Source organism: Podarcis erhardii (assembly GCF_964252035.2).
Source record: "Podarcis erhardii genome assembly, chromosome: W".
In the NCBI taxonomy this organism is placed as follows: domain Eukaryota; kingdom Metazoa; phylum Chordata; class Lepidosauria; order Squamata; family Lacertidae; genus Podarcis; species Podarcis erhardii.
In genome coordinates this window covers 15,987,477-16,013,312 of record NC_138506.1, presented here as the reverse complement: position 1 = coordinate 16,013,312, position 25,836 = coordinate 15,987,477, and the positions used below count along the sequence as shown (strand labels likewise).

The following is a 25,836-nucleotide window of genomic DNA, read 5'->3' as shown; positions in this document are numbered from 1 at the left end:
ACCTGAGGACGCGAGGAGACAGCACTTGGGGGGGTCTGCTTTTCGGGGGCAAACAAACCAAGCAATGGCTTGTGGTCAGTTACCACGGTAAAGGGCCGCCTGTACAAGAAATCATTGAATTTTTGTACTCCCTTCACGATTGCCAGACCCTCCTTGTTGGTTTGCAAGTAGTTCCGCTCGGTTGCGTTGAGTGTCTGGGAAAAGTATGCCGCCGGTACCTCTCTTCCATCCGGGAGTTGGTGTCCCAGGAAAGCGCCGATGCCATAGGGCGAGGCTTCGCATGCTAGCACCACCGGCAGCCTCTTGTCGAAGTGTGCCAAGACCGAATTTGAGACAAGCAAGTCCTTGACTGCCTGGAATGCTGCCTCCTGGCGCTGGCCCCACACCCAAGGGGCCCGCTTGTCCAGGAGTCTATGTAGGGGCTCCGCTACCGCCGCCTTGTGGGGAAGGAAGGAATGGTAAAAGTTCAATAGTCCTAAGAAGGCCTGAAGTTCAGTCTTGCTCTTGGGCGCTGGGGCATCGCACATGGCCCGTACCTTGTCCCCAGTCGGGTGGACCCCTTCTGCATCCACCATAAATCCCAGAAAGTCCACCTGAGGCACTCCTAGTAGACATTTTTCCCACTTCACCTTGAGACCCGCCGTCTGGAAACAATCAACACATCATCGAAGAAGGGGGTGATGCCAGGAATCCCTTTAAGGAGAGAGTCCATTAGATTCTGGAATATGCCTGGTGCCACGCTGACACTGAATTGCAGCCGCTTTACTCTGAATGCTCCTCTGTGTGTCACAATCGTCTGTGCCTCTGCTGTGGCCTCATCTACTGGCAGCTGTTGATATGCTTGGGCCAAGTCCAGCTTGCCAAATTTTTTTGACCCAGCCAGGGTGGCAAGGACATGGCTGACCACTGGCACTGGGTATGCGTGGGCCGTGAGGGCCTTGTTTATGGTACATTTGTAGTCTGCGCAGATGCGGACCGAACCATTAGGCTTGATGGGTGTGACGATTGGGGTTTCCCAGGGGGCATTAGGCACCGGCTCCAGCACTCCTTGCTCAACGAGCCGGTCCAATTCCTTGTCTATACGGGGTTTCAGGACGAACGGGACCAGGCGGGCCTTGAGCCTGATAGGTTGTACTGCGGGGTCAAGCTGTAGGGCAATGGGGGGGCGTATACTGTCCCAATTTCCCATCGAAAACCCCCGGAAATTCCTTGCATATGGCGTCCACGTCCACTTGTAAGCTAGTGTGGTTCACCCCGGTGACGGCTAGCCCCAGTGGTCCAAATCATGCCAATCCCAGTAAGCTAATGTAGGGGCCCTTGACCACAAGCAAGTCCAGTTGCTGCGTCCACCCTTGATATTGCACCCTGAAGGTCCCCATCCCCATTCTGGGGACCTTAAGTTTCTGTAAGTCCCGGAGGGTGAATGGGGCCGGCCTGAGTTTGGGACCCCCACTAGGACACAGTTTCCTTAAGGTCCTTGCCGAGATTGTGGATAGAGTTGAACCCGTGTCAAGCTCCATGCGCCACGGGGCCCCCTCTATCTGTACCTCTACATAAATTTTCTCTACGTTGGGGTGGGGCAACTGGTATACCTGGAAGTCTGTGAGCTCTGTCGAGTTGCCTTGATGTGTTGGGCCCTGGGACCTGGGGCTCTTGGATCGGTCATCTGATGCCTGGCGTCGGGTGGGCCGAGCCCGACACACCCGGGCGATGTGTCCCAATTTTCCGCACTGCCTGCACTCTGCATTGCGGAAACGGCAGGTCCTCCTCTCGTGACTCTCCCCGCAGCTTGCGCAGTTTCCTCCTTCTCGTCGAGGCATCTGTGGTCTGTGTGCTGCTTGAGTGCGCTGCTGTACTCGGTGCACCTCCTCCCTGTCAGATCCTGAGTCGTCGGTGAGGTCTTTGTGGTGGACCCTCGGTTGGGACAGCAGGCTTGGCCGTGCCTCTTGTGTCAACCTCTCGGCAGCTTCTGTTGCCAGGGCCTCCTCCAGAGCGACCTGGAACGTTAGGTCCTTCTTAGCGTAGAGGCGTCGTTGCAGCTTCTCATCCTTCAGGCCACCGACGAGGCGGTCACGAAGCATGTTCTCCAATTCTGAGAAGTTACAGAACTGGGAGGCTTGGTGGAGAGAGGTCACAAACCCAGTTATGGTTTCCCCAGGGGCTTGCCGCTTTGCGTAGAAGGCATTTCGACGAGCCACCACTGAGGGCTGCGGCGAAAAGTGCCCCTCCAGCCGTTCCATTATTGTTTTGTATGGAACAGTAGCGACGTCTTCAGGCGCAAGGAGAGCCCAGGCGATTTCAAACGTCTCCTCTCCGCAGACGCTGAAGAATATCGCCCTCTTCTTGGCATCCTCTTCGTCGGTGACCCCTTTGGCTTCTAGGAGGAAGGTGAAATGGGAGGCATACGCTTCCCAGTCTCCGGATGCTGGGTTGAACGGCGAGAAGCTGCTGTCGGTTGCCATTCTGAGTTCCTTGGGTCCCAGAGCTGAAGCCTGGATACACGGTGCGAGGCAGCGGTGCGGCAGGTGCGGTGCTGAGGTGCTGTGTGTGTCGGTCAGCTCAGCGGGATCCCATCCTCGTCGCCAGTGAAATATACTCAGAGTCGAGAGTGGATTTCATGCTCTTTATTCAGCTCATAGCGGTGAGGAGGGAAATGAAAGTCCCCTCAAAGTATCTGCTTTATATACATTATTTACACAATGGGCTGCACGTGATTGGCTAATTCCGGAATTCTCCTGTAGGCCAATCAGGTTGTGGATTCACTTCTATCTGGAGCTGGATTGGGTGGCTCCTGCCGACCAATCATACTGCTGCATTGTTCTAGGACCAATCAGACTGCTGCATTTTGGATCCTATTGTTCTAGGACCAATCAGACTGCTGCAGTATGGATCCTATTCAACTCAGTACATAACACTTACACAAACCAGTCTGGCTGGCTGAGGGAAGAGCAGAGCTGTTAGCATTGAGGGTCATCAACAACTCCTTGTCCCAGGTGTGACCAGAGACTAGAGATTTGGAGGGTTGCCAGGGTAACTGCTCTGGGACCAGGCAAGGGACTTATGGGAAGAAGAAAGGGGGAGATCCATCTTGGCAGGGGTGAAGGAAGGACTGCCTGCACTACTGTGGACCATGCTGTAAGATCTGGACCCCCTCCATTCTAATGGAAGGTGTAAATAGGTGAATAAACCCTATTTCTTAAAGCACAACAGCCTCCGCTGTGTATTCTGTTCTCCAAAGGGACACAGACCCTGTGTGGGCGCCTGAGATCCCATGCACTCTTGCCGCAGCTTGGCAGAGAGAGGGACAGGTGCTGGGCTTTTGTAACAATATTCTTGTGAGGAAGCTGGTAAAATGTAGGTTGAACGGGGGAACTGTTAGGTGGATCTGTAGCTGGTTGACTGACCGAACCCAAAGAGTAATGGTTCCTCAACATTCTGCTTTTGTTTTGTTTTTTAAAGTTTTATTAAGCATAACAACATAATATCAATAAAACATATCATCCAAAAGTCCCCCCCCTAGTTTTTTCCCTCCCCCTCCCCCAAAAGAAAGCCCCCTCCCCTCCCCCGGACTTCCCTCAGCTCCTCTCTCTGGTTTTTCCATACTTATAATTCTCTGCATATTGTAAAATTGTAAAGATCCTTAACTTATCTGTCCCTGTGTTATTAATAATAAATTTGTGAGTGTTTATTCAAAACCTGCCAAGGAATCCAATTCATTTTGCTGTTTCTTTAAATACTTTGTAAAAAGTTCCCATTCTTCTTTAAAATCACAGTTGTCCTTGTCCCGCAATTTGTATGTCAATTTCGCCAACTCCACGTAGTCCATCAATTTTTCTTGCCACAGTACTTTAGTCGGGGTTTCTTCATTCTCCCATCCTTGTGCTATTAAGACTCTTGCCGCAGTTGTTGCAGACATAAAAATATTCTTAAATTTCTTTGGCAGGTCTTTCCCAACAATCCCTAACAAAAATGCTTCAGGTTTTTTGACAAATGTTAATTGGAACATTTTTTCTTGTGCCTATCTTGTGCCCATTTAATCATAACTGATTTCACCTCTTCGTCTTTTGTATCCCATTCTAGCAGAATACTATACGCACCTTTCAGCAGCTTCACTTTCCCTTCTAGGACTTCCTTTTGAAATCTGGAAGTCGTATAACTGAATCCTTTCTTATTGTCATCTTTGTATGTTTCATGCAGTTGCCAATAATGTAACCAGCTCTGAAAATGGTCTTTTATTTCCTCATAATCTCTTAATTTCCATTTTCCTTCTTGATCCTTTAGCAAATCAGCGTACGTAAGCCACTTTCCTTTCTTTCCAAGTGGTTTGAGCAGTAAAGCTTCATGTGGTGAAAGCCACCAAGGAGTCTTCTGTTCTAACAAATCTTTATATCTTTCCCATGCTCTTATTAATGACTTCCTGATTATGTGATTATAAAAACTTTTGTGTACCTTCCCTTTTCCATACCATAGGTATGCGTGCCAGCCAGATCTATTATAATGTCCTTCCAATTCTAATGCTTCTTGCTTTTCCAACTTCATCCAGTCCCTGATCCATAGCAGACAAGCCGCTTCATAATATAATTTAAGATCTGGGAGAGCAAAACCGCCTCTGTCTTTTATATCAGTAAGTATCTTATGTTTTATCCTTGGCCGCTGTGAGGGAAGTGCTGACAAGCTAGCTGAGATAAAACTCAGTGCTGACAAGCTAGCTGAGATAAAACTCAGGGCAAACAGCCATCTCTGTACACTGATTTATTGCAAAGCTTCAAAGTATTTACAAGAGTTCAAAAGATACACTCCATCTTTATGAGTCAGTTGGATCGTCTGATCTTTTCTTTCGCCGCGCCCAGCAGACCCATTTCCGGAGTCCCGCCCTCCTCTTTCCTCTGCTCCGTGAGTGGCTGGTCCCCGGCACTGGCTCACCCCTGCCAGTTTCATTGTCTCCTGACGTTTCTGGCCCATCTTCCTCTGACGTGGAGGAATAGCTGCTGATTAAAGATGTAGGCTCTCTATAAGTGCCTCTCTGCTCCCCCTCACCTCTTTTTCAGCCTCCAATTCCCTGACATCCACCCCCTCCCCAAAGGCCCCCTCCCGCTCGGGAGAATCGACCGTTCCCGATTCTCCCTTCTCCGGAGTGGCGGGGGTGAAACCTGGAAAACTTCCCTCCTCCTCATCCATATCTTCAAAAACCTTCCTCCAATCCTCCCTCAAACCCGCAGTTCCCCGTCTTTCCCAATAGACGTCTTCCTCTTCTTCTTCCTCCACGTCAGCTGGTGGGAATCCCTCGAAGTCCTCTTCATCGTCTGTCGGCCTGAACACCTGTTGAAAAAATCTACCCTGAGGTTCGGGTTTGTAAGGGAAGAAATTGTGGAACTCCTCCACCAGATACTCGTCAGTGACACAACTCTCCGGGACCCAGGTATTCTCAGAACTAGGGGCCCCTTCCCACGCCACCAGATACTCTAACTGTTCCCCATTCCAGTGAGAATCCAGTATTTCCGTCACCTCGTTGCTCTGCTCCCTTTCCTCCACTTTGGGTGGTGTGGGAGTCATAAAGCCATGACAGAGGCTTGTAATACCGCAGGGTGCCTCCTGACCTGTTGACCAGCACTCTGTGCCTGGCAGTGTATAGAATGTATTGACCTTATAGGGAGTTGTGTTTCCTCTGGGCAGTGATTACCTTATATGGTGATGGGTATAGTAAAAGCCATGACTGGATGAGGTAACGTGAGACATTGGCAAACGGCCATGCAGGAGAGGAGAACAAAGGATAATAAAATCGGAGGAGAGTGGTCGAAGGAGCTGCTCATACCATCCTGAGAATATTGCTGCCTCTCTGTGTCTTTTTTCTATGCTAAGCACCATTTTAATGATGGCTGGTCTTCCGTCAGGGTGGTGGGAGTTCCCCTTCCCCACTACCCTGCCTCATTCCCCCTTCCCTGTAGGGCGACATCAGTGACCTGTGAAATACTGGATGTATTCTCATACTCTCAGGCAACCTTAATTTAAATGCCACCGGATTGACCTGCTGGATCACCTCAAAAGGCGCCACTCTCCGGGGTTTAAGCTTCTTGCACCCTCCTTTCCAGGGCAACCCTTGCGTGGACAACCACACCTTGTCCCCAACCCGGATGACCTCCCCTGGTCGCCGATGCTTGTCGGCCTCCCTCTTGTAGACCTCCTTAGCCCTTTCCAAGTTCAACTGGAGCTGTTGGTGGATTGCCTCCATTTCCTCCGCAAACTGTTCCGCTGCAGGCACATTCCACGACTCCTCCCCCCTCCCCGGAAACGCCCTGGGGTGACACCCATGATTAGCAAAGAACGGAGTCATCCCTGTGGATACGTTCTCTGTGTTATTGTAAGCAAACTCGGCTAAAGCTAGTTTGTCCACCCAGTCGTTCTGTCTCTGACTGACATAGCACCGCAAATACTGCTGCAAAACTGCATTGGCTCTCTCTGCCTGCCCATTGGTTTCAGGGTGCCTCGCCGTCGTGAAACTCACCTCTACTTGCAACAAACCCATGAGCTTGCGCCAAAACTTCCAAAAGACTGTTCAAACTGTTCAAATTCCTCCAGCTTACATATCCTTTTAGTTCCAAAGGACAGCTTGATACAGTAATTTCTAACTTGTATCCCAAAGAAGGAAACAGTTCCCAAAGTCAGAGCCAATTTGTAACTAAGTCTCCATGACTGTCAGCAGTTCACTGTCTCCCATTCACAAAAACGTCTCTTGCAGAGCCAGTCCACAGAAACCTGACTTCCTGTTTGGCTTCTGTTTCACCAAATTAATGAATTTAGACCTAATTCCTTTCTTTAAGAACTTTATTTGGCTTTTACCTCTAAGTGGAAGATCCGCTGCTTCTGGTGACGGAATGTGGCTTCGGCAATTGAGTGCGTTGGAGCCGTGAGCGAACTCAAGCCTCTTCCCTTTCCCCCGTGTGCAAAGCGGCAAGCGGGGGATTCAGGAGGTGAGTTTCTCCACTTCTGATGGACCCCTGGGATCCCCACTCTTCCGTGGGGGTTTTTTTTGGGGGTGCGCTGACCCCTGGCGATCACCCTCAGGCTCTATTTACCTTAAACCATGCTGTCTCTTATGCGGACGACACGGAGTTCACCGCCATTTCCTCCGCAGCGGACCGGAAGTCCAGTTCCTCAACATTCTGGATAAAAGTTGCAAGTGGGGTGCTGCAGGGTTCTGTCCTGGGCTTATTGTTGTTTAATGTCTTTATAAACAACTTGGGTGAAGGAATTGAAGGGATGCTCATCAGATTTGCAGATAACACCAAACTGGGAGGGGTAGCTTTACCTTCTTCATCAAAATAAATCACGTGTCTTGTTATGACCTCTCTTGTTTTTAAGTTCATTATGTGATATCTTTTCCCTCCAAAATTATGTATCCAATGGTCTGTGTTTGCCTGATCTTGAGTCTGGACTAAGGATTCTGAGCTCCTGTGTTCTGATTTGATACATGATGTCCAATCACAGAACATTTCAGGATTTGGGCCTCTGCCTTTGGCCCTTGAACTCTGATTCATGATTTGCAGCTTGGGAGTTTAGATAGCCAATCACATTGGGAGTGGGAGTGTGTTGGTTTCTGCTCTCTTCACTGTGCAGCGAAGTGCTTGTCACAAGACAATGTTTACATTCCAAAGTCAATTGCTGTTGGAGTTTTCCCACGGGAAAGGGAGACTGGATGTGACGTACACTGGTTTCCTGTTTTTCACTGTTCTTTGCAGTTCAGTGTGTCGTTCTCTCCGTGCTTTAGAGGAGAGAGGATGCTTTCTCTGCTCCGGCAGAGGCAAGATGTTTTTCTGTAACCTACCAGCTTTGAAATGTAAATAAAGCAACTTAGAGTATGTGCACGTACTTCTCATAATTCCGCTGTGCATGGGACACTGCAATATCAACAATATTTGGTTCCGGGCCCAGAAAAACGCAGTCATCTTAAGAATGGGCTCCAGATATCGGAACAGCGGCAGAGGGACGGATCGGACGATATCTCTGCGCGTCAATATGATTGATGAGGTATGTGCTACTGCTCCGGGCAGCCTGCCAGCTTCTAATTAATGGCTTTATGGCTGGACTCTGAACTTTTAAAGCCGTTTGCCGGGCATAGGCAAAGGCTCAAAGGATCAAGTTCCTATGCTGGGGAAATCGAAAGTAACTTTTAAAAGTGCTTTTGGACTAAAGCAGCTGCAGAAAATAGTGACGCAGCATGATTTAAGGCAGCAGAGACAAAGCACTTTTGAACTTGCCTTTGGAATGAGGTTATGAAGCAGCAGTGAAGCAGCTTGATATAAAGCAGCAGAGATGACGCAGAAGGCTAATGCCAGAGTCATGATGGCTAGCTGCAGAAGGCTGGCTGAGGCAAGTGGGGAATTTGATCCCAATCAGCCAAATGCTCAACTCACAGTAGCCTGTGATACTGCCGTGATTCAGAATGAAGCAGACCGCCAGGGTGATAGCTGCATGGGCAAGGGGGAGACTTCACAGACGTCATCCCATAGTGCAGTGGAACCACCAGATGGCGCCAAAGCTTTGAAGGCAGTGAAATGCTACTCGTGTGGACGTCTAGGCCATATGAAGAGGGAATGCAAATATCCCAGGGCCAAGACAGAGCAGCGCAGCGGAAGCTCATCGCGTGGAAGAGGCCAGAGCAAAGGCAAAGGTCCAGTGTCCAGGACAACGCAGCACAAGGCAATGGTCTCACGCTTCACTCCAAAGGTTGCAGAGGTCCAGAAGACATCTAGATCTTTCTTCGTTGTTGATTCAGCGGCGACCCACCACATGTGCAACGATAAGCGACTGTTCGTGTCTTTTACACCGCAGGAAGGTGCGATTCACCAGGCGGATGACCACACAATCCCCAGTAAAGGCTACAGAACTGTTGTTCTTCACAGTTTGGACTTATCGATACAGAATGTGCTTTATGTGCCGGATGCCAAACATAATCTGCTCAGCATTGGACAGCTGAATGAGCGGAAAATTGACGTTTCCTCTAAGAACAAAAGGTGCATCATCACAAAGAAAAATGATTATGTATTGTATGCTGAATATGTTGATCGTTTATATGTTTTGTATTTTGATGTTGATGTGCAGGATGAAACTTGTTGCATTGCAGGTTCTAACAAAAGTTTGCATGCAGAATGTATTCATGATTTTCATCGAAAATTTGGTCATTTGCATTTTGAGGCAGTATCTAAAATGCCTGCCTTGGTTGAAGGTATGACTATTAAACCCTGCAGGTACCACATGAAGTGCAAGGCATGCGCAGCAAACAAGGTGAAAATGGCTGCAAAAGGTAAGGTGTCTAGTAGGCAAGCTACAGAACCATACCAAATTGTTCATGCTGATTTGGTTGGACCACTATCGCCCTCTTTGGGTGGAAACAGGTACTTCATGGTTCTCATTGATGCATTTTCCAGATATATTTATGTGTACAATCTCAAGCAAAAATCAGAGGCTTTTCCTAGGTTCAAGGAATTCTGTGCTTGGTTGGAAAATGTGCATGGTAAGAAGGTAAAGACTCTATTCAGTGATCGCGGGGGAGAATTCACTTCTCAGCAGTTTGAAGCTTTTCTGACTGAGAAAGGAATTCAACACGATTTGTCTAGTCCTCGCTCGCCATGGATGAATGGTCTTGCGGAGCGAGCAAACCAGACTTTGCTTCAAGGGTTAAAAACCTTGCTGCATGATGCCAATCTTCCAGAGAGTTATTGAGCCGAAGCTCTCTCATGTTTCACTTACAGTTATAATCGCAGGTTATCTTCAGCGATTGGTTGTACCCCCTATGAGAAGATGTTTGGCAAGAAGCCATGCATCAAACACATGAAAATTTTTGGTTCTGACATGTGGGTTCACTCAGCACAAAACTCCAAGTTAGACAAGCGTGGATTGCATGGTATCTTTCTAGGTTATCAGAAAGGGTCTTACAGAATAATGATGACTGACTCAAAGGCAATTAAGCTCACAAGAAGTGTTGAGTACAATGCCAAGTGGGGGGAGAATGTGGGAATTTTCCAATGTTATCCTGATGACAGTGATGAGACTGAGGATAGTCAAAAGCAACCGCAACAACCCACACCCACTGATGAAGGTTCTGATTCTGATTCTGAAACTGAATCGGGTGATTCAGAGGATTTCAAGAGTGCGAAAGCCTCTATGCGACCCTCTGAAAGCTCTGATCAAGAATTGGAGGAACCATTGTTCACAATAGGCCACTTTTCTCCTAAGAAGGAAGAGGAGAGTGTTGAAGACCTACGGCTAATTCGCAGGTCACAAAGAGCCACAAAAGGCAGACCTCCAAAGAGATTTGCTGATGAATTTGCTAAGATAGCAGTAACAGCTGTTAAAAGCTCCAAGAAGGTATTTGAACCTTCAAGTTTCCAAGAAATCCAGGATTTGGATTCAAAGGAAGCTGAGCCATGGTTAAATGCCATGAAGGCTGAGCTTGATTCCTTGGAAAGGAACAAAACATGGGACCTAGTTCCAGTAGTTCCAGGAATGAAACTGCTTGGAAGCAAATGGGTCTTCAAAGCGAAGACTGATCAAAATGGCAAGATAGTCAGACACAAAGCCAGATTGGTAGCCAGAGGTTTTGCACAGGTACCAGGTGAAGACTATCACGAGACCTACTCACCCACCGTGAGGTATGAGAGCATTAGGCTTATGCTCAAGCTAGCTGCAGAGGAGAACCTACACATTAGTCACCATGATGTGAATACAGCTTTTCTGTACGGATCTCTAGATGAATCACTTTATATGCTTCCACCTGATGGCGTACAGGTAAAACAGGGATTTGTTTGTGCTCTGAAGAAGTCCCTTTATGGTCTCAAACAAAGTGCACGGTGTTGGCACACAAAACTCACTGAAGTATTGTTTTCTCTAGGTTTTAAGCAAGGGAAAGCTGATCCATGTGTATTTGTCAAAGAGGAGGGGCAAAAGAAACTGTATTGTTTGTTTTATGTTGATGATCTTTTATTCTTTTGGAAGGATGTCACAATGTACAATAACGCCCTAGCTCAACTGAAAGAGCACTTTGACATGAAAGATCTTGGTGAGGTAAACAACTACCTATCTCTGGAAATAGAGAAAGATCAAGATGGTAACATTCTAGTACACCAGTCATGGAAAATTGCTGATGTGTTAAGCAAACTGAACCTGATGGATGCTAACCCTGTAGACACACCGATGACAACAGGTTATCAGGTAGATGACACTGAAGAAGCATTTTCTGACACTACACTGTACAGAAGTGTGCTAGGCAAGCTAAACTTCATTGCCAGATGTTCAAGACCAGACATTGCTGTTAGCTGTAATTTGCTAAGCAGACAAGTCAACAATCCTACTGTTAAGGATTGGAAAGCTCTGAAACGCATAGCGCGGTATTTGAAAGGCACTATGCATTACAGACTGAGATTTAACAATCAGAAGTCTGGTGGTCTTGAGATATTTGCAGATGCAAGTTTTGGAAGTGACACTACAGACAGGAAAAGTACGTCTGGAGTTTGCTATATGTACAATCAGAGTCTATTTGATTGGTCATGCAAGAAGCAAACAACAGTTAGCTTAAGTACTTGTGAAGCTGAACTGAATGCACTGTCTTATTCACTTAAAGATTGTGAATGGTTGTTACAATTGTGCAAAGACATGAAAATTCCTGTCAAATGTCCAATCCAGGTTTACCAGGACAACAAAGCATGTTTGGCTTTGCTGAATTCTGAAGGTTGTAAGCAAAGCACGAAGCACTTGCAATTGAAGGTGCAACATGCTAGGGAGCGTATTCAGAAGGGACTCGTAACGGTGTCCTATATGCCAGGTAATGAAATTCCTGCTGATGTATTGTCCAAGATTGTATCAAGGGATCAACACTGTACCTATGTGCAGAAGTTGGGTTTGTACTGATATTGTACGAACACGCTGCCCAGTGATGTTCACAGAAAGGGGGAGGATGTTGGTTTCTGCTCTCTTCACTGTGCAGCGAAGTGCTTGTCACAAGACAATGTTTACATTCCACAGTCAATTGCTGTTGGAGTTTTCCCACGGGAAAGGGAGACTGGATGTGACGTACACTGGTTTCCTGTTTTTCACTGTTCTTTGCAGTTCAGTGTGTCGTTCTCTCCGTGCTTTAGAGGAGAGAGGATGCTTTCTCTGCTCCGGCAGAGGCAAGATGTTTTTCTGTAACCTACCAGCTTTGAAATGTAAATAAAGCAACTTAGAGTATGTGCACGTACTTCTCATCATTCCTCTGTGCACGGGACACTGCAATATCAACAATAGAGTGGCCAGGCTTTCAGGAATGTATATAAGCAGTTGCTTTGCCCCTGTTTCCCAGTCATGTAGTTCAATAAAGATTCTTGCTGTTATCACCATGTCTTGTCTCGTGGGAACCCACCTACACTTCACTGGTGACGAAGTTGGGATGCTAGGCTAGGTATACAGCCCTGACTAGCTTCCACAAGCTGAAATCACTGCTGGGGAACTGTCACCTCAGCTGAGCTGAAATCACTGACTGCAGCCTGTCATGCTTTCCCGTTTTGATAGCACAGCAAGCGTTGTTAATTAAAAAGAGGTTTTATTGCAAAAGAAACAGATAGTTCCGGACGGCTGTAACCTAGCCGCCGGCATCAGCAATCAAGATGACCCTTCTGAAGAGTGCTTCCTGCAAGACCAGAAGCAACTGAACTTTCTCTTCTGACACCTCTTGTTCTGCTTCCTGTCTTGCAGCCCTCCCATTTGCCGAGACCTTGGACTGAGAGGGTCAGCTCCCACCTCTTCCTCATTCTCTGAGAGGCTGTCTCTTAGCTCTTTCCCACCTGCTAAACTGCTTCCTTCTCTGTTCATGGCATTTTACACGTCTCAGCTGGCATTCCTAGGGGTGGGGGAGTTGGCACTAGATGATGCTCATCCTACCTGGCAGTTAACTCTCTCTGTTCCTGGCTGCTTCCTTCAGCTGGCAGCAAACCTTCCCTGGGGGCTGGTTCATTCATGACACCCCCCCCCAAGGTCCTCCTCTCCCTGCTCCCCCTCCTCGCGAGGAGTGCTGCCATAACCTCCCCACCATTCATCCTCACTCTCTTCCCAGTAACCTCCCCCTTGCGGGTTTTCCTCTACTTCCAATCCCCAATCTGCCACACTCTCTTCGTCTTCTTCCCACGCCTCACACTCCTCCTTCCACCCTCTTGGTTTGGGTTTGTTGGGGTACCTGCGGTGGAACTCCACCTCCAACCTAGGGGCATCTACATTCCCCGAGTACTCCCATGAACTTTCCTTATCCCCGTACCCCTTCCAAGACACTAGATACTGCAATCTCCTCCCCCTCCAGCGATAGTCCAGCAGTTGCGACACCTCATATTCAGGTTTCCCCTCTACCATGATAGGAGGGGGTGGTGACTCTTTTGGCAGTTGATAAAGGTGTGCAGGTGTCACGGGAGAAAACAAGGACCTATGAAATACCGGGTGTATCTTCATGGATGCAGGCAGTCGAAGCTTGAACAACACAGGGTGAATTTGCTTTACCACTTCAAATGGCCCCACCCTCTGAGGGTCCAGCTTACGACACCGCCCCTTACTCGGCAAATCTTTGGTAGACAACCACACCTGGTCTCCCACCCTTATCTCCCTGCCTTACTGTCTGTGCTTATCTGCCTCCCTCTTGTATTGTTCCTTCGCTCTTTCTAGATGATCTTGCAGTAAGCTGTGCATAGCTTCCAGTTCCTCTGCAAACCACTAGAGATGGGAAGGCCTGGAAAAAAACTGGAATTTTTTTTAATTTTTTTTTTTTGGGGGGGGGAAACAAGTTTTTCCCATTTTTCCCCAAAGCTGTTTTTTCCTGGAAAAATTGAAAAAAAGAAGTGTGTGGAATATGTTCTTTTCCAATGATAAATAATATATCTATGATATGGTATTCAAACTATATAACATGAAGACCTTAATGAAAGATTTCTGAGACTTTTTGTAAAGTCTTAAATTATTGCAAGTTCTCTCAGCTGAAGGCAAGCAAATCCTGGAATAGAATTCAAGTAACACTGTACTTCTCAATGCAGTTCTCAAACAGGATAAATATTCATTTGTGCCACTAGGGGTCACTGCAGGGAAAAGCCTCCAATTTAGTTTACTTGTGTACCTCAGACCTCCTACAGTTGAGTAATTGTTGGTATACAGGAGGTGATAGTTTTTGTCCTCCTCTCAGGCCTTAACTGACAGGTAAGAGGGTAAATTTGTCTGACAAATTAGCTTCTATTTTGTAACCCTTAAATGATTCCTATTAATGTTCTCCACCACCACAGCATAATGTTTACCTATAGTCTGGTCAGTAAATTGGTTTTTCTTTTCCTCCTCTCAGTAAAATGGTGAGACCAACATCTAGAGTTTGGAAACATTTCCAGAGTGCAATTTCTGCTGAGAGGAAAGCTGCTATTTGCAAATATTGTGAGAAGAAATATTCTTTCCCAAATGCTACAAGAATGACAAAACACATTCTTGCATGCCAGAGAGGTGCCCTAAAGACATTTAAAAAATACTTTATGGAATTAAATGATGAGGACCAGAATGAAAGTGCAAGTAGCTTTTCCTTCCAGAGTTCTAATTCCAGAAACACTATTTCTGCTGCTTCTGGGTCATTACAAAGTTTCTTCACCAGTGTTGCAAACCACTGTCTCACAAAAATGCACCATACCTTCATTTATAGATAAAATGACACCTGAAAATCAGGAGAAAATTGATCGTGCCCTTGCAAGAGCAATATATGCTTCTGGATCAGCGTTGTCAATAACTGAAAATGCATATTGGCAGGAAGCTTTTAAATTATTACGACCATCATATCATTTGCCAAGCAGACATTGCTTGAGCAAGCCTCTTTTGGAGTCAGAATATGAGCGTGTGATGGAATCTGTACAAGGAAAAATCAGTGAAAGACTATGTCTTGCAATACTTACAGATGGGTGGACAAATGCTCAGGGAGAAGGAATTATCAACTTTGTGATAACAACACCTTAACCAGTCTTTTATGGAAGCGTTGAAACTGGAGAGAACAGACATACTGCAGAGTATATCAGCAGTGAAATATGTGCAGTTTTAGAGAAAATTGAGAGTGGTAAAGTAATATGAAAGATGCATGGGAAATCATAATTGACAAGTATCCACATATTACTGCAATAGGATGTGCATCTCATGGACTAAACTTACTTCTTAGTGACTTCATGAAACTGGACACCCTTCAAAGGATTTATAGAAGAGCTAAAGAAGTTATCAAATATGTAAAAGCTACTCATGTTGTCACCGCAGTCTTCAAGAAGAAGAAAGCAGGAAAAAATGCACAGAACAAAATAGTGACACTGAAGCTCTGTAGTAAAACACGTTGGGGTGGAGTGGTGATCTCCTTTGAAAATTTACTAAAAAACAAAGAAGCTCTTCAAGCAACAGTAATAATTGAGGATCTTAAAATTCCCAGAAATATAAGGAACACTGTGCTTAATGAGGATGTGTTTTGGGTTCAGATGCAGAACTCCCTACAGATTTTAACACCAATTTTTTCAGCAATCCATTCATCTGAATAAGACGCTGCACTTTTGTGAGAAATTCCTAACCACATGGCTATGATAAAAACATTTGTTTTTGAAAACCTAAGTGCATCTCCACTTGCAACTGCTGAAAAAAGTAAAGTGAAATATTTTATTAAGGAACAGGAATAATTCTGTTGCCATCCAATACACGCTGCTGCAAATCTACTGGATCCAAGATACAAAGGCAGTGGTGTGAGTGATGAGAATACAGCTGCTGCATTTGACTGGATTACGATACAAGCTGCACATTTAGGACTTGATGTTGGAAAAGTACTTTCAAATGTTGCAGAATACAGAACATCTTCAGGGATTTGGGCCAGGAATGTGTCAGTGTTTGAAAAAGAAAAGGTTCTGACCTCCTTTGTCTGGTCCTTGGACCCTAGTCGGTACAAAGAGTCCTTGAGAAAGAGTACTTTGCAGAATGCTGCTTTTATTCTAAAAAAAGTCTTCTCCAACCACAACCGAGAGCTTTATACATATCAAACGCAACCAGCTTTCTACCAACCAGCCATTCTATATATACAGGCATATGTAGGTGAAAGGTTGCATGAGTCATGCAGGCTTTGCCGATTCATTGTAGGCCACTGACTCATGCAGACTCAGTTCCTTTTGTATTAAAGAAACAGCGGCTAATTTTAAGCTGTGACACCCCTTCTGTTTCTTTAAATGCAAAAAACTCCCAACAGAAACAAAACATATATACACTATATACATAAACCCAGTTTTGTCATCAATTCGGTATGACATGCTGTTGGCAAAGGCTTGGTAAACAAATCAGCTATATTATCTTGTGATTGACAATATTCCAGTTTGATTACCCTATTCTGTACACAATCTCTAATGTTTGCATGACAAATAGCAATATGTTTTGATGCGGATTTCATTATTTCCGAGCTCGCTAATGCAATTCACAATTGACTATCTTCATACACTTGGATGGGCAAATCCACTTTACAATCTAGGTCTTTTAGTATCTGGATAAACCACATGATTTCATTACATGCTAGACAGTCTCCCGTATTCTGCCTCACAGGATGAAATTGCGACAAATCCCTGTTTCTTTGACCTGCATCCTATTGTGGAATTGGCAATCATTACCATGCCACTTGTGGATTTTCTGGTAGCTACACTGCTCCCCCGGTCCGCAACAACAAATACTTCTAGTCTCTCATTTTGCATACTAGATATCTTTAAACATACACTTGATGTCTCTTTTAAATATCTGATAAGCCTTTCCACAGCACACCACTCGGCAGTGCTGGGTTTAGATACACGTTGGCTCAGTACATTTGTAGCACACGCAATGTCTGGCCTTGACCACTGGCTTAAATACAACAGTGATCCTATTTTTGAGTGGTACAACTCAGGCTGATCAAATTCATCATTGCACACTGTCTTTGGGAAATCTGGTGTCATGGGAGTCTGAACTGACTTGCAGTTTTCCATGCCAAACTGCTCTAGCAAACGAAGAATGTTCTCCTTCTGGCTCAGTAGGAAGCTTCCATTAGCTTCACACTTTACTTCTACTCCCCCAGTAGTTGCTTACAGGTCCTAGTGCTTTAAGCTTAAATCTCTTTTCCAGCTGACTTGTGAGCTTCTGGATTTCATCTGTGGAACTCCTTGCTACTAGCAAGTCATCAGCAAAGACTAGGAGCATCAGATATTTGTCACCTGTTCCCTTGGTGTAAAGGCATGGATCAGCCACACTCCTTTTAAAACCAAGTTTTACAAGGGCTCCATTTAGACACTGGTTCCAACACCTTCCACTTTGTTTGAGGCCATAGACAGCCTTTTTCAAACGCCATACTGCACCAATCCTCTCTTCAAACCCAGGGGGTTGTCTCATTAACACTTCATGGTCTAAATTTGCATGCAGATATGCAGCATCAAGGGACGCGGGTGGTGCTGTGGGTTAAACCACAGAGCCTAGGACTTGCTGATCAGAAGGTTGGAGGTTCGAATCCCCGCGACGGGGTAAGCTCCCGTTGTTCGGTCCCTGCTCCTGCCAACCTAGCAGTTCGAAAGCACGTCACGGCGGGAAGATAAATGGCATTTCTGTGTGCTGCTCTGGTTCGCCAGAAGCGGCTTAGTCATGCTGGCCACATGACCCGGAAGCTGTACGCCAGCTCCCTCAGCCAATAAAGCGAGATGAGCAACCCCAGAGTCGGACACGACTGGACCTAATGGTCAGGGGTCCATTTACCTTTACCTTTATGCAGCATCAACATCAAAATGATGCACTGCTAATTGTCTTACAGCAGCAATACAGAGCATTAAACAAAAAGTTTCACTTTTTACAGTGGGAGAAAACACCTCATTATAATTCTCCCCTTTTATCTGAGTGAACGCTCTAGCTACTAATCTGGCTCGAAAACGTGGCTCCTCAGATGCAAGGGTTTTCCCTTTGTAAACCCACTTGCATGACACCATTCTGCCACCAGGTGGCTGCATTATAACCTCAAACACTTTGTTACATTTAAGAGAGTTCATTTTTTCTTTCATAGCTTGTTGGCACAAAGCACATTCCTCAGGATGTAAGTCTAAGACTTTGTTATAGCTTTGTGGTTCCACATAACTCACATCTTTCACTCTCACTCCTCCTAGGGTCAAACGCTGGGGAGGTACACCCTTGTTTGAATGCTGAGAGCATCTAGCTACAACTACTTCTTCCTGCTCCCTTATCTCTGGGCTCTTCTTCCTCTACCTCTGGAGAAGTAGTATCATCTATTGCCACATCTTTTGGGGAAGTGTGTGCCTCCTCCTCATCCTGCTCCTGTGTTGCCAATGGCTGAGAAGAAACCGCTTCTCTTTTTTGCAGGGGTAGTAGGCAATCTGGGTTGGCATGGATCGTGGTCCATCTGTCCTGGTGAGCGAAGTCTGCACTTCGTGACAGAACCACTCGTCCTGGGCGTAAATTGAAACGCCACCCTTTGCCATAGGGTTGGTATCCCACAAACCACAGTCTCTGTGCTCTAGCGCCCCCTTTTTGGCACTGAGCTTTGGGGATATTTACATGTGCCCAAGAACCCCAGTTATGGAGCATCGACCACTCTGGTACTTTCCCAAACAATACTCGATAAGGAATATCCTTTATAGAGCTTGACCAGGTTCTATTGATCAGAAAGTTTGCTGAGAGGAACGTGTCACCCCACAGCCTATGGTTGTGACCTAATCCTGCATCCACTAGCAGGCAGTCCTTCACTGACTGTATTACAGCCCCATGTCTTTCACACAGACCATTTTCAGCAGGGCTATAACCGTTAGTCAAACAATGAGTGGTCCCCTTATATCGCAACCATGCCCCAAATTGTTTGTTCAGAAATTCCCCACCCCTATCTGTATGCAACTGCACAACAGGGTGAGCGAAGAGCTTTTCAGCTTTGGCAACCCATTCTCTGAATGTGGGGAAACACTCTGATTTCTGATTTAACAAAAACAACCAACTAAAACGTGACTTATCATCTATTACCAGAAAAGCACATCTGGTGCCCCCTTCAGTCTGCCTATCATGTCACAATGGACAAGTTCTAAAACTTCTTTAGACACTCTGTCACTTTTAGAAGCCACAGGCTTCCTCTTAAATTTGGCCATTTTACATACGTTGCATTCTAGGAAACAGTTGCAACTGTTTACCTTTAAATTTTTGCACACCTTTTGCATCTCAGAAAGCACACGAAAATTTGCACGACCCAGTTTTCTATGTAGTTCTTGTACACACCCCTTATGAACTGGCAGATTATCCTGAACCCCCTGGGCTGCTTTAACAGCCCATTTTCCATCTTTGCATGGCCAGATACCTGAGTTCCATTCTTTATCAGACAACCATCCTGCGTGAACTTAACACTATACCCTGCATTAATCGAACAGCTTACAGACAGTAAACAATAGTCCAAACTGCTGACAGAGTCTCTGGTAGTGTTCAAGCACTGCAGGAAACATATTCACTGGCCATCAAGCTTGCTCCTATGACCATCAGCAAGATAGATTGAGTCTTTTCAGCTGACTGGCTTCCCCAGGGTCCTAAAGTCCTCCCTACTGTTGCAGATAATCCTGCTGAGGCCAGAGTCCAGCAACTACGTTCCTTGAAGGTATCTTCCTCTCCTCTCAAGAAAATGCAGACACAAGCTGAGCAGAACACGTGTTCCTCTTCCCTGAAGAGAACCACTTCTGCTTACATTTCTGCATCGATTGCTGTCTCTGCTCCACGTCGTCTCCTGGAAGTCTTGCCCTGCACTGGTGCTGGACATTCCTGGGTTGGTTGCATCCATAGCATCTCCTCAATGACATGGCCAAGTCCAAACCTTGGCATTGCTCCGTTGGCAGATTCTGCTGCTGGCCCCCTCAGCTGTAACTCCTCCGCTCTTGGAGTTCAGCCTGTCTATCTGACCTTCTTTCTGCTTCTTCGGTCAATCTTCCGACAACATACTCAAGGGTCAGATCTCGGGGACACATACTCTCCATGATATTAATCACGGGCAACCAGCTTTCAGGCAAGCTTGAAAGGATAATGTAGGTTGGTCAGTCTCATCATAATGCTTACCTCTCTGTTGTAGTTGCAGAAACAGAGATTTCAGCGTTTGAAGATGAGTTGCCAAACTCCCACCTTCCTTCATAACAGTCCTGAACAGCCTTCTGGTCAGAGAAATTATGGTTCCAACAGTTTCTCTGACATGCATTGCTCTTAATCAATTCCAGCACTCAAACGCTGTGCTGGCATTTGCTACATGCAATAACTGAGAGTTGCTCAAACACAGCATGATTTGGGCACAAGCCCTTTCATCCAGCCGTTTCAACACAGTCCCACAGTCCATCTCTTTTTAGCAACTGCTGCATTTTTATCAACCACCTCAGCCAGTTGCTCTCTGAGAGAAGTTCAAAAGGAATGCTTTCCCCAATATTTACCACTTGGGAAGACTGGAAATCTGCCATCTCTGCTGGTGCTTGCTGAGCCCCTTCTGTGGGGCCTCCAGCAGTCTCTTCTTACTCTCTTTAGAGTCCAACTGGACAGTCCTGGTTGGCACTCACCGGCTTCTAGATGCCGCCTCTGTCGACCCTCAGGTCCCTGTGTTGCAAAATATGAGTCAGCAATATCAAAAGCAACACGATGGCCAGAAACAATTACAATGTGAAAAACTTTATGGAATAATTCAAAACATCAAAACTAACAAACTGAAGTATCTGAAAGTCTCTGAAAAACCTTAAATGAATCACGGTGCCAGACTTTACCTGGCGGAGAACAAGCTGTGAAGCTTTGTATAATCAGCAAATGTCCAATTCTGATGTCCAACTCTGAACTCTGCTGAACAGTGCTTCCGGATAACAACTACTGTTTCGGTGAATTCTTCATCAGCCAATTAGTTCAACACTCGTAAGTAGAAAGATATGTAATTTCTTCATTAACTGAAAATAAAATATTCAAATGATGACCTGCACATGCATAACAACAACTTCAAATAGCGTAGAAATTATAAACTGTAACATAAAAAAGTTACATAGCCAATATTTTTTTGAATAGCTATAATATACAGGAGAATGAAAAATACTCTGGAATAGTGCTCATGCGATTATGTAGTCACTGTTACTAACAACATTTTTTGAAAAAAATATATATAGCCAATCCCGGGTGATACTAATAACAAGGAGACCGCGTTTAAAGACACTGTAATGGTTCTAGGGGTTGCTCGTGCGTAAATCGGCGCCACGCTTGGCTGAGTTGCCTGGGTGAACCCTTTCTGTCCGGACAGCCACTCACCCGTGGCTGTCTCAATCGCTGGCAGAATCCGTCAGTGGGTGTTTCTTGAACTTCTTCCAGCAAAGAAGCTCTTTGACGCCTAGTCTCCGCCTACTCTCCCTGCGCGGAAGCCTTCTGCGCAGGGAGGGTGTGGGCAGCGGAGGACCCGTGCTCTCCCCGCTGGTCTCCAGTGAGGAGTCATGGAGCCACCTCACCGATTCCCCCATCTGCCCCCCTTCTCCACTGGTGCTACGCTGATTTCCTTCCCAAGAAGATGGGCTGCTTCTCTCCCTCCCGGTACGCTCTCTGGAATCCCTCTGGAGCCCTCCCTCTCCCTCTGGCTCTGATGGCAGTTCCCTGACATCCACCTCCTCCCCAGGACCCCCTCCACCCCGGCGCGATTTTCTGAATCAACCTCGTCTCTTCCCTCGCCCAACGATGCGGGGAATCCCCTGAAGGAGCTGTCACCATCCTCTGAGGATTCAAAACTGTCTTCCCACCCGCTCAGATCTCTTCCCGCAGGGGGGACCTCCCAGTCTGATTCTTCTCCCTCTGACACCTCCCCTCCCTCCTCTTCGGAGTCAGGAAAACCCACAAAGTCCCCTTCGTCGTCTGTGGTTCCAAATTCTTCCTCCTAGAATCTCGCTAGTGGTTTTGGCTTATCCGGGAACAAACTGTGGAATTCCTCCACCAGATAGATGTCATTGATTGATTCAGCGGGGACCCACGTGTTTTCTGACCCGGGTTCTCCCTCCCAAGCTACCAAGTACTCCACCTGGCGACCTCGCCACCTTGAATCGAGTATTTCCATGGCTTGGTTGCAGTGTTCCCTCTCCTCTACCAGCGGGTGGGTGGTGACTCCTCCCTCCCGCCCCGGAAATTCCCGCCCCTCCCTGTACGGTGAAAGTAGGGACCTATGGAACACCGGATGTATCTTCATGCTGTCAGGCAACTTGAGTTTGAATGCCACTGGGTTCACCTACTGTGTTACCTCAAAAGGCCCCAGCCGCCTCGGCTGCAACTTCTTGCACCCTCCCTTTAGGGGTAACCCTTGGGTTGACAACCACACCCGGTCTCCCACCCATATGGCCTCCCCCTCCCGACGGTGCTTGTCCGCCTGCCTCTTGTAAACTTCCTTGGCCCGCTCCAAGTTCATCTTGAGTTGCTGGTTCAAGGCCTCCATTTCTTCTACAAACTGCTTACCCGCGGGTACACTCCATCCTTCCTCCCCCCTCCCCGGGAAGGCCCTGGGGTGACACCCATAATTGGCCATGAACGGGCTCATTCCCGTGGACACATGTTCAGTGTTATTATACGCAAATTCAGCCAACGCTAGTTTCTCTACCCAATCGTTCTGTCTCTCGCTGACGTAGCAGCGTAGGTACTGCTGGAGTATACTGTTCGCTCTTTCTGCTTGCCCATTGGTTTCCAGATGCCTCGCCGTCGAGAAGCTCACCTCGACCTGTAGCGAGCTCATGAGCTTCCTCCAGAACCGGGAAGTAAATTGTTTCCCACGATCCGAGATGACCCTTGAGGGAGCCCCATGCAGCCTGAAGACGTGATCCACAAACAGCCTGGCTGTCTCCTCTGCCGTCACCGCATGTGAGCAAGCTATGAAATGGCACATCTTTGTCAGTAGATCGACTACTACCATGACTGCATCCGAGTCACGGCACCAATTTACAATTGGTACTGGTTCTCCAAAGAGTCCAAAGGCTGAACCAGAAAGCAAAGAAGAGCAGCACTTCTTACGTAGGTCTGAGAGAGCAACGAAGGGTGTACCACCCAAGAGGTATTCAAAGGAGTTTGCTAACCTAGCTGTTGCTATTGTAAACGACCAAGGTCAAATTGAAGCTGTGTCTGAGTCAGAGACAAAGGCACAACAGGGAGTTGTTAACCAAGGTAATGCAGATGCACTCATTCCTTGGAAGTCACACAACCAGAGAGCTACATTGGTAAAACCAGTGGCGGGTAGTTCCAAGGGTGGAACTGAAACAACAGGGGAGTGTTATAAGTATAACAACTGTTTGTTTTCTTCTCTGGATGACGCTTTGCTCGCAGCACGAATTGATACTTTAGGGGGAGTATGTTATTCTAAAGCAGCAATGCTGCAGCAAGCAAAGGCTCTAGCAGCTCAGACAGCTGCTAGTGGCTGCCAAGCCAGACAGGATGTGTGTGACTGCTGCCATGGAAACAAAGGGGCAGTCCATCCTTATTGAGCACCGGATGTGAGCTCAGTGTGTGTCATATGCCCTGTACAGGATGTACATGGGTGGAGTTTGGAGTTTCTCTCTGTTTGTTGAAGAGAGCAGACATCTTTACTGTATGACTGCTAAAGACAGGAATAAAAGCATGTAGTTACATTTCTGTCTGTGTCTGATTCCCCTCCCTGGGGATATGCAGGGAGGAGGAGAAGGAGGAGAAGCAGTTGGTGTGTTTTTCTCACAGCCTGAGGAAAATCGCCGGAACGGACCTCGTGTGCATTCCTGCCGGGAGTCGCCGGAGGGAGGTCAAAAGAATTCAGCCGGTGCCTGGAGAGATAGGCACATACCTCTGACCGAGCCTGAATTATAACAGTGGTAGTCAGAGCTGATGGTTTCTACGATCCATGGAAGTCTGCAGAAAGAGTGGCAGAGCTGCTGTTTCCATTGCTCCATGGAGACCAGAGGAAGCTGAAAGCCAAGCTACGGAGCCCAGGTATGAGATTTTCGGGCTTAGAAGTGAAAATGCAGATTGATTCATTCTCTGCTTCAAGGGAGCAGCGTTTGGGAAAAACAGCTCCGAGAGAGGAGAACTCTGCATTCCAAACATTCCTGTGGTTTTTCCTGTCCAAGGAAAAGAATGCAGTTGCTTAGCAACGCAGGCCAGTTTCAAGATAAGGGCTGGATAAGGGCTGGAAGTCAGGCTGTGCCTCGGAGAGGCGAAAACAAGTTTGTTTTGACTTAGGCCCAGAAGGGACTTTGCAAGCAGCAAGTGTTATAGCTGCCAGGTGCACAGAGTGTAAACAAGCCAGCTATTGGATTTTAGAGGCTTGTGTTTGAGAGTCAATGCAAGGACTCAAAATGGATGTCAAGAAGGGGGGAGCCCTGCCTTCTCCGCCCCTCCTGACCAGTGACAATTATGCATCTTGGTCTATTAAGATGAAGGCCTTGCTGCAGAATCAGAGACTGTTTGGGGTGATTGAGAACCCCATCCCTGCAGCACCAACGCGTGCTTGGGAGTCACAGGATGTGAAGGCCAGAACTGCTATAATTCTGTGTGTGTCAGACTCTGAGCTTATCCATATACAAGATTTACAGCACGCGAAAGATGTTTGGGACACGCTGAGAAGGACACATCAGAGAGATGTAGGTTCTTCAGCGTTGCTGTATTTTGAGAAGCTGACCAACCTGAGGCTTGCGCCTGATGGAGATGTTCAAGCGCACCTGACGGAAATGAAATTTCTGCGTCAACAGATGGTGGAACGCAATTTCCGTCTGCAGGAGGAAGTGTTTTGCTTCATGGTGATCAACAGCCTGAATCGGACTTACAAAACGGTTGCCAGTCAGCTGGGGTCTCTCCCAGCACAAGATTTAACGTCGGACAGGGTCTTTGCCGTGGTTCTTTGTGAACATGACAGGCTTGCCGCCCTGGAAGTCAAGGACAGGGGGAGACAAGAACGGAGTTCTGACACCCCCACTGCTACAGCTACTGGAGAAAATGCCGTAGCTTTGAACGTTGTCCGATGCTACAATTGTGGACAGACTGGGCTGAGTCGCTAACGTCGTTTTGTTATACGTGGTTGAGAAAGTTTTCAAAAGAGTTGGGAAGTTCTCCTTTTGAGAAACTGTTCCACAGAAAACCTTCTGTTGCCCATTTCAAGGTTTTTGGGTCTCATGTGAGGACAGAAGCTCCAGGTGGAGTTAAGAATGCCAGAGGCATTTTTGTGGGTTATGAAAAGGGTCTCTACAGAGTAATTTTGTCTGAATCTGGTAAAGTGATTCTCACAAAATTTCTAGAGAGTGCTCCTGAACAGGAGCGAGTGATTGTTCAAACATTTCCCACAGGTGATGATGATGATTCTGATGATGATGATGATGATGTTGATTTTGTTGAGTTCAGTAGTACTGATGACAGCGATAGCTCAGACAGCTCAGTGATCACAGTCATTGAGAGGAAATCTCACACAATGACTAGACCCTCAGAGGAGGAAGACGAACCACTGTTTACAATTGGTACTGGTTCTCCAAAGAGTCCAAAGGCTGAACCAGAAAGCAGAGAAGAGCAGCACCTCTTACGTAGGTCTGAGAGAGCAACGAAGGGTGTACCACCCAAGAGGTATTCCAAAGAGTTTGCCAACCAAGCTATTGCATGTGTTGCTGTTGTAAATGACCAAGGTCAAATTGAAGCTGTGTCTGAGTCAGAGACAAAGGCACAACAGGGAGTTGTTAACCAAGGTAATGCAGATGCACTCATTCCTTGGAAGTCACACAACCAGAGAGGTACATTGGTAAAACCAGTGGCGGGTAGTTCCAAGGGTGGAACTGAAACAACAGGGGAGTG

General features: G+C 46.8%; 1 long non-coding RNA gene across 1 annotated transcript in view; it reads left to right on the top strand.

Moving 5' to 3' along the window:
* LOC309333281 overlaps window positions 1-7,859 on the top strand; it is a 38,649-nt gene extending 30,790 nt beyond the window's left edge. The window contains exon 2 of the long non-coding RNA XR_014152444.1: window positions 7,742-7,859. This is a non-coding gene — a long non-coding RNA (uncharacterized lncRNA). The remainder of the gene's footprint in view (window positions 1-7,741) is intronic.
* Window positions 7,860-25,836: the final 17,977 nt, after the last annotated feature.